Below are 15484 nucleotides of genomic sequence, written 5' to 3' on the forward strand. Positions count from 1 at the left end.
CTTATCTCGGGCGCCCAGGCTCCGCGTCGCGCTCCGGCCCGCGCCCTCCGGCGGGGAGTCCCGGGTGGGCGGGCTGTGGAGAAGATGAAGCTCACACTACCGCCGAGCCGAAGCGTCCCGGGCCGTGTGTAACCCCGAAAGCGAGGGTATGGCTCTCTCTCCTCGGCTCGGTCCGAGTGGAAATCGAGTAGGCGGGCACAGAGATCCAGGCCCGAGCCCCCAAACTTTTCCCCTCTCTCCCTGCTTTTGCCACTTTTGATTGTTCCCTTCCTCTCGGGTTGAGCGTTCAGAGCAGTTCGTTAACCACCGCCACCACCTCGCAGTGCTGATAGTAATGGTATTTCTAACAACCCTAATTACTTGTGAGTGGGTTCAGATGCCAAGCTGAGCATGCCTTTCATGCACAGCCTGGCTTCAGGTGCTGTCATCTTAGTTACAAACAAGCGCTTCCTCACATCTTGGGCGAGTTCCCCTTCCTGAGAACAAGTGCTGCCACCGAATCGTCGTCATTGCCTTCGGGTTTGCCCTAGGTGGAAATCCGGACCACAGGCGTTTGCGTTGTATTTCAAAGTCAGAAATCCTCTGAACGTGAATCTTGGCAGATCCCTTAAGCCTCAACTCTTAAGGATGAATCTTGTACAGAGTTCTGCAGCAAATAATACAAAAAGGAAAACCCCATGCAGTGGGGGACTTTAAAAATAAATGCTATTTTTCATTCCAAAGAAATTCTTCATTCCTCATGGTTTTTACCCAGATCCAAGATTTTGTTGGGTTTTTTCTACAGCACGTGTTTCCTGTATAAGCATTTTAACAAAATAAAAAATGAGGGAGGAAAACCCCTTATTGTAAACATAGGTTCATACTATAAACTTCAGAGGATCTCTTCAAAAGAAAAGGGTGTAAATGAGGTAGGTCAGACGATAAAGTGCCTTGCCTTGTAAGAATAAGGACCCTATGAGCAGTTCAGATCCTTAGCACCCAAATAAAACAAAAGGCAGATGCTCCCAGACAGCTGTAATCCTAGAGCTGGGACAGATGTGGCTGGGGACAAACAGATTCCCCTGGACTCAGTCGGTGAGAGCTAGGAGCTGAGAGACACCCTGTCTCAAATAACAAGGTGAAGAACAGTGAGGAAGAAAACAAGTCTTTGGCCTCCGTAGATACTTGCCTATACACAAGAGCTCTACACAGCAAGACTGTCAATGAATTCATCGTGCTTTATATTCACTCAAATGTTCACGTGCTTATAGGCAAGGATAGATGGGTACTGCAGAACTCATCCCCTTTTTTTTCCTTAACGTTAACTTTCAAATTCTGAATTTTGTTCATTAGTAAGTTAGAAGGGGAGACACATGGGTCCGGACCCACTAGTTAGTTGTGAGAATTAGCCACAGTTATCGGTGGGAAATGCAGCTGGCAATGATTGCATATAACTGATTTCAGATTCACTAAGTCGCCATTGCAATCAGTACTTTCAGATAGATGAGGTGGTGTTTTCAATACACACTGATATCACATGTGTATCAATACATTTCTAATGGATTCTGGGCTTTAAGTATCTAACTCCTTTGGTTCCACCCCCATTACTGGCACGTGGGTGTGAGTTGTATCCTCAAGCATCCTCACTGCAGCCTAACCATTTAAACCACCAAGTTCATCTTTGTTTTTTCCTTAAGAGTTGGAGGTCGAAGACAAACCGCTTACCCACACGAGTCAGCCGTGCTGCGGCAGCACCTGATCAGTTAGTCCTCAAGATCCTTTCACCACTCAAGACGTATTTATTTGCAAATTTATTTTAAACATTCTCTGATGGATAACTAAGAAGTTAAAATTAATATATATGTTTGGATATGTTCAGAGTCCAGTTCTCTGCAGGAAAAATATCCCGACTTCAGCAGGAAGCCGGAGAGTCATTCAGAGCTCTTGCCTGATGGATCTGGAGCAGAGATGGCAGCCTCTAGTTCTTCCCATGCTTGTGCTCTATAACCCCACCTCCATCCATCAGCTCTCCAGCGTCTCCACAGACTGATCCTTCCATTCCCATTCTGAAATGTTCCTGCTTTCCCCAAGTACAGCATCCCAACAAAACTTCAAGTGTTTCCCACACTGTCATGCGGTGGAACATTCGCCGTCATGGAACATAGAAAAACCATTTTGTGCTCTTTGTATCCATGTCCACTAAGTTCCTGAGTAGAGCTGCTAATTATGAAACTGCCCTGTGTGTCCTGCAGAAAGCCAGCTCTCCTCAAGCTTCCACCAGCCTGGAGCAAGGCCACACAGAGAAACCCTGTCTGTGGAAGAAAAGAAAGAAGTACAGCGGCAATGGAGCAGTCCTGCAATGAACTGCTCCCACCCCAGAGTGGATGAGGAAACCCTATACCTCAGGTGTCCCTGGCTTCTGCAGCTGATCCTGCTGGTCCTTGGTGGGACATTGCCCTCAGCTGGCCTAACTGGGTCTTTGTTTTATTGTGTGGCCTGGCAGGCTAGGAATTCTTTATTTTTTATTTCTTTAAAGATTTATTATGTATACAACATTCTGCCTCAATGTATGCCCGCACACCAAGAGAATGCGCCAGATCTCATTACAGATGGTTGTGAGCCACCCCTTGTGATTGCTGGGAATTGAACGCAGGACCTCTGGAAGAGCAGCCAGTGCTCTTAACTTCTGAGCCATCTCTCCAGCCCCCCAGGAATTCTTTAAGTAGAGCAGACTGACCTCAAACTCACAGAGATCCACCTGCCTGCTGGTATTAAAGCCACCACCATACTGGCCTTGCTATTGACCTTTCCTCCCTTCCCACCACCCTGGCCTTGCCCTCTGCACCATCATTTCCCTTAATCCAGACCGTGGAATTGAATGTTTCTTTTTAAACCTACCGTGTATCTCACGAGGAGGTCAGGCCCTGATCCCAAACACCTGGCTTGTTTGGTGGGGTTACACACTGCTCATTCCAGAGGACAGGCTCCTCCCACCCATCCACCGCATGTGGAGGGAGAGAGATTGGGAATTAGATACCCTGTGTTTGTAATACATCATTACCAGGCCTCAAGACCGCAGTGGAGGGGGGAGCACATCGGTCCAACGCGGCCAGTACTGAGGCCCTGACGCCATCTCCAGCGCCACTAAATAATTACATAATGACTACTGTATTATGTCTTCACTCTAGATGAAGAGACCAAGTCCCTCATTGGTAATATTTGGCACTTAAATTTCTCTCCCATGATTTCTACACCCCTATCACTAAACTACTCCCTATCCTTTGACCCTTTGGGAGCAGTGGAGTCAGTAGAGAAGGGGTGTCTGGTGAAGCCCTGCTGTGTGCCGCTGCATCCCCTATATCAGTGAACACACTACCATCTCCATGTGGACTCTGAGAAAACTGAGACTCAGAGACGTTAACAAACCTTCCCAGGACCACATTTAGCACAAAAATACTATGATAGAAACTCTAGCCTGGGATCTAAGGAAGCCAAAGACCCCAAAACATGTTTTCTCCACCGTGCACTCACCTGGTTCTTAAGCACTGGCATCTATTGGCACACTTCACATCTAGTACAAGATGCCTCTTGTTCCAGGTGGGCTCTCCCAGGTCGTCAGAAAGTAGCTCGCAGATACTTGTCCACATTTGGGGATCCCTGCTCTCCTTAGGGACACTGTGCAGTTAACTCACCTGGCCCTCACCTCTGGGTTCCTTCCTCCATGATTCTTACCTCAGCTTCTTTCAATTCCCCATCCTGGCTCCTGGGGAAACTGCCTTCCCTTCCAGGCACTGTCTCCGAAACCCCACATTTAGCACAGAGCACTGTGATCTGCGTACTATTTATAGCACAATACTCAGTGTGATTAAATCTCTCAAACATGCTTGAGGGTGATGATAAAATATTTGAGATGAATATTTAAAGTCATATTTGCATAATTAATCTTCATTCATCTCTCTTCATCTAACTTGAACAAGACTACATATTGACTGATAGAGGAGTGTTGTTACAAGCCCAGAACAGCCTGGTATAAAGCGTGAATTCCTGTCTCAAAAACCCTATTGAGGGCATAATAATACAATAATTTTTGTTATGGTGATGAAGATGTGTGTGGTGGACAAGAGCACGAGGGCATCCATGTGAAGGCAGTTTTCTCTTTCCACCTACATGTGCATTGCAGGGTTTGAACTCTCGTCATTAGACTTGTGTGGGAAGTACCACCTGGAAGGCCCTGAATTATTTTATCCATAGCACATGTACGCTGTGCTTTGGAAAGTGTCCCCAAAGATCCCTGTGTTAGGATCTTCCCAACTGGTGAGGATTTTAACAGGTACAGCCCAGGAAGCTTCCTTTTGTTTTGTTTTCGAGACAGGGTTTCTCTATGTAGCCACGGCTGTCCTGGAACTCACTCTGTAGACCAGGTTGGCCTCGAACTCAGAAATCTGCCACCTCTGCCTCCAGAAGGCTGGGATTAAAGGCACGCTCCACAACATACGGGGAGTCTATGAGGTTTTAAGTCACAGAAGTGTTGCCTTTAGGAGAATTGTGGGCCACCGTCTCCGCCTCCTTTTCTTAACTGTTTTCTCCTCTTCCTTCATTTTTTAATTTTTTTTCATTTTCTCACCAAAAGCCATAAGGTGAGTAACTTTGCCCTACCCATACACTTCCCACCATGGTTCACCGCCTTGCCACAGGCCCAAGCGCAACTGGCCATGAACTAAAACCATAAACCAAAAGAAACCTTTCATCCTTTCAGGAGGATTTAGCTCAGGTGTTCGTTAAGACAACTGAAAGATGACGAGCAGCACACAGGTGAGAATGACGAGAGACAACGTGAATGTCTCTTTAAATAACATTTACACTCAAATTCAATTTGAAATCCAACTGTGACATAGATTCAGTTGAAAGTTACATTGTTGGATTAACAGCCCTAAATAGTTGGCCTAAGTAGTTCAGTAGGAAAAATGCATTTTTGCATGTATTTCTTCAGTCTTCTTTGGCTTTTTTGTTTGGTGGTAGTAGGGATAGATAGCATTTAGGACCTTGAATTAACCAGACAATTTATTGTTAGATTTTTATGCAAAAGTTTCCCAAACTGGCCTTGAACTCACTCTGTTGCCCAGGCCATCCTGGAACAGGTGATCCTCCTGCCTCAGCTTCAAGAGCAGCAAGGATTACAGGCCTGAGACACCTCCCCCACCCCCACACCCCACCCCCCACCCCAACTGAGCTCTCAGTCCTTGCTTGCTTCCCACACAGCAGGCCAGATTCCAGGATCCTACTGTTAAAGCCCAGGAACATAATCCCTGCTTATCTCTCTGAATGCCTAACCCACTAATACCTACCCTAGCTACCCACAGTGCTCCTCACAAAAATTCCCTCCTCAGCAACACTCTAGCCAGGCACTCTCCCACTTCCTTCCTCCTCGTCTTCCTCTTCCTGTTTCTCCTCTTCTTTCTTCCCCCTTTCTATTTCTCCTCTCCCCTTTTGGTTTTGGATTTTGCTGTTATTTGGTTTGCTTTTGGCGTTTTGGTTGAGCCACCTTCCTGACTAGGCCTCAGCGCTGACCTATAAAGTCTTGGGCAAGTGCTAACAATTCCCAAGGTCCCAGACCACATCACTAAGAATCACCACGTCCTCCTTTAAAGGGTCAAGCTGAGAAACTCAAAGCTGTTGGGAAAGCTTGTTATTTGTTCCAGGAATAACAGAAAACAGAGCCCCTAGCTCCCTCCCCTGTAAGAGGACCAGCAACCCTCCTTCCAAGTTTTTGATAATTCTCACTTATCTGATATTTGTCTATTTGGTTGTTGAGACTGGAACTCCTATAACCCAGGCTACTTTTGAACTCACCATCCTCCAACCTTGGCCTCCTGAGTGCTGGGATTACAGGCATGTGCCAACACACCAGCTAGAAAACCATTTTGTTTCTGGTGGCGAACGGGTTAACAGAATGCCAGTGAAGCCTAGTTAATTCATGTGGGTTCTGAGGAGGAGAGAGAAGCCACAGGCTGTGGTTATCAGGCAGTTTGGCAGGGCAGGTGTTTTAGACACATAAGCCTTCAGAGGACAACGTTGCATCTTTCAAAACAGGCCCAGAAGTGCTGGAACTTGACGGTAGTGTGTTTGTCTAGCAGGTACAAGGCCCTGGGATCAGTGCATACACACATGCACACACACATACAACACACACTCATACAGAGGCAGGGACAGAAAGAACATTTTGAGGCAGCAGGAATAGGAGAGACTCACCTGCAGAGAATCAAGAATTCCAGCACACGTGACTTTTGTTTAAAGCCTTTCTCCTTTCCCAGCCTTAAGCCTGCCACCTCCTAGGAAATCTTACCAGAAACTCCGGACAGGAGGGAACAGATCCTAACCCCTAGGGGCAACCTCATGGGCTCCTGGTTTTATCTTATCAGATTGAAATCCCAGAGCCACCCTATAATTTAAAAAAAAAAAAAATCTTATCAACCCTTGGAGCTGTACCTGGAGAGCCACCAAAATGGTAGCCATGGCTAAGCCATTTACCTGTGATTCTCCCTGGAGATATTTATTTTTATCTGTAGATGAGTGTGCTACCTGCCTGTTTATGCACACAGGAAGGAATCAGATCCCCGGAACAGGGCTGTGGGCTACTGTGTGGTTTCTGGGAACTGAACTCGAATCCTCTGGAAGAACAAGAGCTCTTTCTTACCCACTGAGCCATCTCTCCAGGCTTAGGCTGTTTTAATGTGTGTTAGGCAGATCTGGTCCCTGACAGAACACCTGAGAGACTAGTTTGGAGGCACGTGTTAGCTAACCGTAACAAACCGCTGGACCGAAGTAAGCGAAACACAAGAGGAACTACTTACCTGGCTCAGCTTCACAGCAGGAGAAGTGCGAGGCTGCTCACTCCCATGTGCCTCATTGAGCTAGGAAGCTGAGTGACTCGCTTGCTCCAGCAAGGCCTAGGTTCCGAGGCCTCCAGTAAAGAGCAAGCAATTGCCACCAACGGGTGCCAAAGTTTCCAACCCATGAGCCTATGGGGGACATTTCGCTTTCCGATCATGACAAAGGGAAATAGTTTGTTTTGGTGCGTAGTTTCAGAGAGAGGATATGGGGGATAAGATAGACCCTTCCGGAGTCAGCCAGATGGCTCAGCAGGTAAAGGCACTTGCCTCCAAACCTGACACCTGCGTTCCATCTGCCAGACCCAGATTGATGGAAGGAAGCAAGTCCTGAAGTTTGTCTTCTGACCTCCAAAACGGCATCTATGCACTTCTGTTATTTATCCCTGAGGAACAATGCAGAAGCCACCGTGTATGGCACCTTACAAATAGAATCTAGTGTGTTGTCGTTTTATTTTTGTTTGTTTCCTTTTCACTTGAAATGCTCACTTGTTGGACAGAGAAATAGTATAGCAAGAAAAGTCCTGAAACGCAGCTTTTTTTACATGTTTTTTTTAAATACTGTGGACAATACTGGAGATTGTTACCCGAGTGGGATGGGAACTGCAGGCAGTTCAGTGTCTCCCAACTTGCAGCTTGCTTTATATGCGCATCACCTGCAGGGAGGCCTCTTGCTCTGCTTGGTGTAGGCAGTTTTCCCTCGGCTGCTTGCTGCACTTTGTAGGACAAGGGCTGCCTTCTGCATTGAAGTACACTCCTTTCTGATGATCAGATGGTATTTTTATGAAGCTATTTATTGTGTGTGAGGATTTTGCATGTATTTAATCAGAATGTCATGTATGTTCTGTGTTCTGCTAGCTGTGTAGGTGGCTTGAATCCTAAGCCTAATATCCATAGTATTACCTTAAGTTAAATTTGCAGAGCATAAGTGCCGATGTGTGTCAAAGAATGACAATGATGTTATGACAGTGCATTTTTACATTTTTTCATTTTTTTGTTGTTGTTGTTTTGTTTTGTTTTGTTTTGTTTGAGACAGGGTTTCTCTGTGGCTTTGGAGCCTGTCCTGGAACTAGCTCTGTAGACCAGGCTGGTCTCGAACTCACAGAGATCCGCCTACCTCTGCCTCCCGAGTGCTGGGATTAAAGGCGTACGCCACCATCGCCTGGCATTTCATTGGTTTTATTACAAACCAAGAAATATATTTCTCTGGAGAAAAATTCTCTCTTTGGATAGTAAAACCATGCTGAAATGTCTGAGTTACGTAAACTGCTTTTGTAATAAAAATAGTTATTTTTAATTAAAAAAACGGCATCTAGTATATGCACGTGCACACACACACACACACACACTAAATAAATGCTATCTATTTATTTATTTTGAGACAGGATCTCTCTAAGAGTCCTGGCTTTCCAAGAATTCTCTGCATAGACTAGGCTGGCCTTGAACTCACAGAGATCTGACTGCCTCTGCTTCCTGGACGCTAGGATTAAAGTTGAATACTTTTTTAAAAATGTAAACAGATAGTGATGAGTTCTTCAAAAACTGGTTGGAGGAAGTAGGTCACTGTGGCCTGTTTTTGAAGAACTCATCACTATCTGTTTACATTTTTAAAAAAGTATTCACCCAGATACAGAGAACTGTGAGTCCTTAGCCCGACCTCCCCCCTCTACCCCCGTGGTCCAGTCCCCTCTTCTGTGTCACCAGCTGGGGCCCACACTACAACATGCGTGGCCCAACCACAGCACCGCGAAATGCTAACCGAAAGTAATCTCCTCTCAGTTCCCGGCACCTATGACTGGAGGAGAGCTAGAGGGACCTGACTGGCTAAGCTGCGTGTTGAAAAGGGAGACCCGAGAGTCAGGGACACTTGCACTTGAACCCTCTGGCTCTGCCTCCCCTGGGCACCTTGATTAAGAGACTTCAAATTTATTTCAGAATATTTCCTGATCTGTTAGATGGCAAATTTTAAGCCTGTTATGAGGCGTAAACTTACCAATAGATTATCAGTTAATAGTTCTGACTAAAAGATTTTTAATGTATTCATTTTGTAATACAAAGGGAATACTGAAAGAACTCTGAAAACACATTTCAAAAAATTTTTAAACAAATTCTAGGCCAAGCTATGATTATTGTGCTTATTTAAATGGGGTGTAGGTTAATAGGGGAAATGAATGTGTGCTTGTGTGTATGTATAAATAGACGTACACAGAAATGTACATGCAGGGGAAAGCCAGAGGTTGATGTTAAGTGTCTTTCCACTTTTGATTGATTGAGACAGGGTTTCTCATGGAGTTCATCGATTCTGCTATACTGAGCAATCAGTAAGCCCCAGAGATTCCCGTGTCTTCACTTTCCCCTCGCTGGGATTGCCAGTTTGTACCAGAGAACCTGGCTTTATTGCATGGGTACTGGGGTTCAGAACTCGGGTCCTCGAATCTGAGCAGCAAGCAGTTGGCAACCTGCGCATCTCCCGGCCTGCACATCTCCCTAGGCCCACACAGGTGCAGAGCTTTTGAGGAATTCGAGGCTTTTTCAGTAAGGAGCCACATGGCCGCAGCACAAGCAGACGCCTGGGAAAAGCTGCAGCCAGCTGGCTGCAGCTCCTTAGACAGGAGGCTGTGTGTCCCAGTTCCTTGGCCAACACTTCAGTCTCTGTTGCAACAGCCCCACCCTGGTAAGGGCCCTGCTGCCGCTAGACAGACTGCTTTTTAGCTATATGAGTTCTTTAACATGCACAAATTGGAAAAATATCTTTCCTGGTGTTTGGAATATCTTATAATCAAAAAATATTTCCCTAAAAGTCTTTATAGTGCTTGGGCTGTGTGTGGTTGTAAAATGCAACAGTATAGTTGACAGGAAGGCTTTTAAATAACTTGAGTAAGCTCTTCGTCCCAACCACAGGCCACCACACCTGCCCTTGTTCTGCTTTTAAGTATATGTCGTAGAAGGTCATAGAAGTTGTACCTGACTATTAGCCATTACCCATAGGTCACTATCTTCCAACCAGAATCTGAGGCTATGGTATGGGGGACTGTGGATGCTTGATTCAGATCTAGAGGGGACGAGAGAGGGGCATGGTGTAGCCACGGGACTTACAGCTCCTGTGGGTCACATCGCTACCCTCCCCCATGATGAAATGAATGTGCGGTGTCTGGCTACAGGATATAGGCTCAGGAGTGTTTTGTAACAGCCTGCCCTGTCTGTGGCTAAAATTTGAGTCATTTTTAAAGGCTCAATGCCCCATGTTCAAAGCTCTGTCAGAGTATCATTAGTGGCCCCCAGCGACCTCCAGGCTATGTCTCAGCCAGCTGCGGGGGGAGGGGGGGAGGGGGATACTTGCTTAGATTGATTTAAAGAAAGAATGTACGGCAAACAAGCCGAGCGGATAAAGAGAGACCTTTTCCAGTCGCTGGAAGCCAGGGGATGTGCCTGGTGAGCACAGGTCTATGTAGATGGCGGCAGAAGCTCAGCTCAGGCCCTTTAGAAAGCTGGCTGGGAGTAGGTGAAACTGAAAGTCCAGAGGGCCCAGCTCTTCCGCTCATTGTGCACCTGAAAGAGCTCAGAGAGCATAAACTTTTTTTTTTTTTTCTGTTTCAAGTTCCTAGCTAGGAAGGAAGGAAGAAACAACAAAACAGCTTGATCACTGTCAGTAAAGCAGGACCAGGAGACCCTGTCCTTAACGGGCAGGGACAGGGCCCAGACCCAGCACCTGCCCACCATCTCACACTGCAGAGTTGCAGGGTTAATGACCACACTGAGACCTAGTGCCCAGTGCAAGGACTCTGACTAGGGAGGATTTTGGATTATCACATCCTTGTGAGGTCTACATTAGGCTCCCACTTGAAGCTGAAGGCAGTAGTCTCTCAGCTCATATGTCTCTTTCCTCTGCATGGGTGACCAATAAAGAGTCGTTGAGAGCTAGGTGTGCCGTGGCCGACCAATAAAGAGTTGTTGAGAGCCAGGTGTGCCGTGGCTGACCAATAAAGAGTTGTTGAGAGCTAGCTATGGCAGCCTAGGATGGAAACGCAGCTCTCAGAAGGCTGAGGCAGGGCAGAGGAGGAAATAACCCTGAGGGGTGGCTGCTGTGGAGACAAAGTCAGCATGTTCAGTGTGCTCACGTGGGGCACTCCCTGCACCTCACTATGATATTCCCTGAGACAGAGTGACAAAGTAACCGAGCATAAGGTACATCTGTGAAACCTGCCTCACCCAGTCTCCCCAAGCAGTACAGGATGGGGGGACCTTTGTGCCTTGCACAACTGCTGAGTGCAATGAGCCAGAGAGACAAACAAGGTGTGGAGAAGCAGAGCCAACGCTGGCTGCTGTGCTGGCAGTAGAGCGTGGCTGGAGGCCACCCAAGAGCCCATCTGGCAAGACAGCTACTGTGACCAAATCCAGCTTCCTTGGATCACTACTTGAAAAGGCCAGTGACTCAGGATGAGGTTATAGCTGCAAGGGAAGCCAGTAAAGCAAAGAAGAGAGGCTATCAGTGTTTGAGCAGCCATTGTAAGGGTCTATCAAGGGAAAACTCCTTCCTGCTAAGCGACCAGAATCCAGACCTGGAAGGAGACTTAGCACTCCTGTTCGGGCCAGGTCACCCACAGAATGACAGACACTACCAAGGGACCACCCTTAGGAAGGTGAGTTCACCTTCAGGCATGCAAAAGAGATAGGCAGAGTAATGTTTCCTTTAATGAGATAATGAAATATGGTATTTTTTCTTCCCAGAATTTCACCCCCCACACACTACAGATCCATGAATTTGCCAAGAGGTTCTAATTGGTCTTTTCATCCTCCCCCTCCCCCCAACCTCTATCTTTTTTTTTTTTTTTCAAGACAGGGTTCCGCTGTAGTTTTAGAGCCTGTCCTGGAACTAGCTCTTGAAGACCAGGCTGGCCTTGAGGCCTTGAACTCACAGAGATTTGCCTGCCTCTGCCTTCTGAATGCTGGGATTAAAGGCGTGTGCCACCACCGCCTGGCCTACTGGCCATATTCTAAATATGCTTTTATGGCTTCTTTGGAACCATTCCCTCTTTATCCACCATGGAGCTGCTTGTCCACCATGTGTCTGGCCTCCATACCAGTTCAGATAGCATTCCTTTTTCCCCCCATTGTCTAATCCTCAGGTCATCAGCTGAGATTTACAACTTTCCTTCCCTGGATTTTTTTTTTAATGTTAATAAATTGTCCTCTAGATCTCATTTGAGTTCATTCTTAAATTCTTTTACTAATGAGAGTAAGAAACCCAAGAGCAGAATGCCAGCTCCCCCTACATTACTATGATAGAGGATCATCTTCAGGGTCTCAGGTATAAGAAAGAGGCAGGTGGTAATGAGCAGAAATGATGCAGGAGAGAAAAAAAATAAAAAACAAGGAAAAGGGGGAGTTAGACCAACTCATACCCCCACACTAACAGGTGACTTGTAGCTGGAGTGCACCCAGCTTGTAGGCAGCTCCACCGGCCTGTAGGGGGCTCCACTGACCTGTAGGCGGCTCCACTGGCCTGTAGGGGGCTCCACTGACCTGTAGGGGATTCCGCTGACCTGTAGGGGGCTCCACTGACCTGTAGGGGATTCTGCTGACCTGTAGGGGGCTCCACTGACCTGTAGGCGGCTCCACTGGCCTGTAGGGGGCTCCACTGACTTGTAGGCGGCTCCACTGGCCTGTAGGGGGCTCCACTGACCTGTAGGGGATTCTGCTGACCTGTAGGGGGCTCCACTGGCCTGTAGGGACCATTGTCTTAGTTACCTTCCTTAGACATCCACAGCCTTGAAAAGGAAGAGAGATTATTTTGTATTTCAGTTTTAGGCAAATGTTTCTAACTTTTTAAGAAATCATTTTATTTTGTATGTATGGGTGATTTGCCTGCATGTATATGTGCCTGGCACAGGCAGAGGCCAGAAGGCTTCAGATCTAGAGCTGGAGTTACAGATGGCTGTGAGTGGCCGTATAGGTGCTGGGAATTGAACCCAGGTCCTCTGTAGGTGCAGCCAGTGCTCTTAACCACTGAGTCATCACCCAACCCCTTAAGTAAACATTTCTTAAATGACTAACACACCCACACGCAGAGCTAAGCAGAAATCTGACCCCAAGATGAAGGTGACAAAGGGAACCAAGACACAACAGGAAGGCAGAGATGCCAGACTTCTCCGGCCTGCTTCAGCTCCCCATGGACTATCTATCTACCCATGTGTCTTGAGACACACTGCTTTCATCAAGAGTGGCCTTATTACCCCAAGACGTAACCTATCTGACTCATCACTACAGCCGTACACCACAGTGTTAGGGTACCAATAAAGGCTCCTTAAAGAGAACCTTCTTAGCCGGGCGGTGGTGGCGCACGCCTTTAATCCCAGCACTTGGGAGGCAGAGGCAGGCGGATCTCTGTGAGTTCGAGACCAGCCTGGTCTACAAGAGCTAGTTCCAGGACAGGCTCCAAAACCACAGAGAAACCCTGTCTCGAAAAACAAAAAAAAAAAAACAAAAACAAAAAAAGAGAACTTTAGGGGCTGGGTGTGGTGGCCATGCCTTTAATCCCAGCACTGGAGAGACCAGAAAGGCAAATCTCTGTGAGTTCCAGGATAACTTGGTCTACATATGGAGTTCCAAGTCAGGTAAGGCTATGTAGTGAGACCCTGTCTCTAAACAAAACAAAACAAAAGAAAAAATGAAAAAGGAAAAACTCCCTTTGGTGAAGAGAACAAACTCTCTGTCCTGGGCAGGGACCTAACACTTCAGTTGGGCTTGGTCAGCTGTTCAGTTGGCTAAGGGATCATCCTTAGGGAGATGAGATATTTATTGTACTGTGTTCCTTTGCAGGATTCCCATTCCCCAGTGGAGTCTTTTACAGAATGTGGCCGTGTAGCTTAGTAAGTTCGACCCGTCTCTGCTTTATTCAAAAGCGTTAACTTTTCCTTTTCTTCTACCTCCTTTCTTTTTATTTATTTATTTATTTTTTGTTTCTTTCTGTTTTTTTTTGTTTGTTTGTTTGTTTTTGTTTTTTTTTGAGACAGGGTTTCTCTGTAGCTTTGGAGCCTGTCCCAGAACTAGCTCTTGTAGACCAGGCTGGTCTTGCACTCACACAGATTCGCTTGCCTCCCGAGTTCTGGGATTAAAGGAGTGTGCCACCACCACTGGGCTTTCTACCTCTTTTCTAAAGATGCTTTCTCAACACTTCCAGCTTCTCTGCTATTTTGGTCTTCTTTCTCTAGGCCCCTCTCCCAGGCATGTGGCTGCTTGTCTGCCCTGTGTCTGCGTCCCTTCCATTCCCTGTGTCTGGGAAGCAGCTGAGATTCACAGCTGAACTTCCTGGGACATTTCCTTTAAACTCAAAATTGCCCTTGAACTTCCCTTTGAATTCATTCTTAAATTCTTTTATTTCATTTTTTTTATTTAGTACGTATGTGTATGTGCGTGCACGTGCGTGCATATGCATGTACATAATCACATGCATAGACAGCACACATGACAGTCAGAAGACAGCTTTTAAAGTCAATTCTCTGCTTCCAACATGAGGGCCCTAGGATCAAACTCTGTGTGTGTGTCTGTCGGTCTGTCTGTCTGTCTGTCTGTCTGTCTCTCTCTCACACACATTTTATTTTAACTCACTAGTGTTAGCTCCCCATGAGTACCAGTGTAGATGACACCTGATGTTACTGGGGAAACTGAGGTCCCGTCTTGGGGTTCTTAATCTCATTAATAAAAGAATTTAAGGCTAGAGAGATGGCTCAGAGGTTAAAGGCACTTTTCTGGCTCAGGCTCTAGGTTCAATTTCCAGTACCGACATGGCTCCCAACCATCTATAACTCCAGTTCCAGGGGATCTGATGCCCTCTTCTGACCTCCGTGGACGCCAGGCACGCACAAGCTGCACATACACACACGTGGGTTAAACACTCATAACCTATGAACTACATCGAGTCCTCCCCCGTCACTCACCACTATATGTTCTTGAGATGTGTCTCTCACTGAACCAGTAACCCACAGATTCTGCAAGACCAGCTGGCTAGGAAGCCCCAGGGATCTTCCTGTCTGGGCCTCCCCAGTGCTGGGATTACAGTTGTGTGTTGTTGCCTTCTGCTTGTCAAATCTCTTTGGAGTAACAATGCCCAGTTTAGGAAGCTGTGATCTAAACCACCAAAGAAATAAACACAATTGATGACGAGTTGACACTATCGTGCATAAATACAGACTGCATTGTTTGTTTGTTTGTTTGTTTTGGCGTATATGTGTGTGTGTGTGTCTTTTCATGCAGGGATCAAACCCGAGGCCTTTGCTTCACCTATAGGTTACACTGCTGAATGGAGCCATTTGACAGGGGTTCCCTAAGGCCACAGAAGAGCCCAGATATTTACATTACAATTCATAACAGTAGCAAAACTACAGTTATGAAACAGCAACAGAAATAATTCTATGGTTGGGGTCACCACAACATGAGGAACTGTGTTAAAGGGTCACAGCTTTAGGAAGGAGGAGAACCACCAGTCCAGAGGGTGTAAAACTAGTTGGGCTGGCCTTAGAGCAATTCCTTTTGATGCCAGGATTACTCTGGCTGGTTAGCAGGGCTGGGGTGGGGCCTCGCTATTGTTTGGACCTGCTTTTGACCTCATGTCCTGAAGC

The sequence above is a fragment of the Chionomys nivalis genome, chromosome 5 (genome assembly GCF_950005125.1).
Source record: "Chionomys nivalis chromosome 5, mChiNiv1.1, whole genome shotgun sequence".
NCBI lineage: Eukaryota > Metazoa > Chordata > Mammalia > Rodentia > Cricetidae > Chionomys > Chionomys nivalis.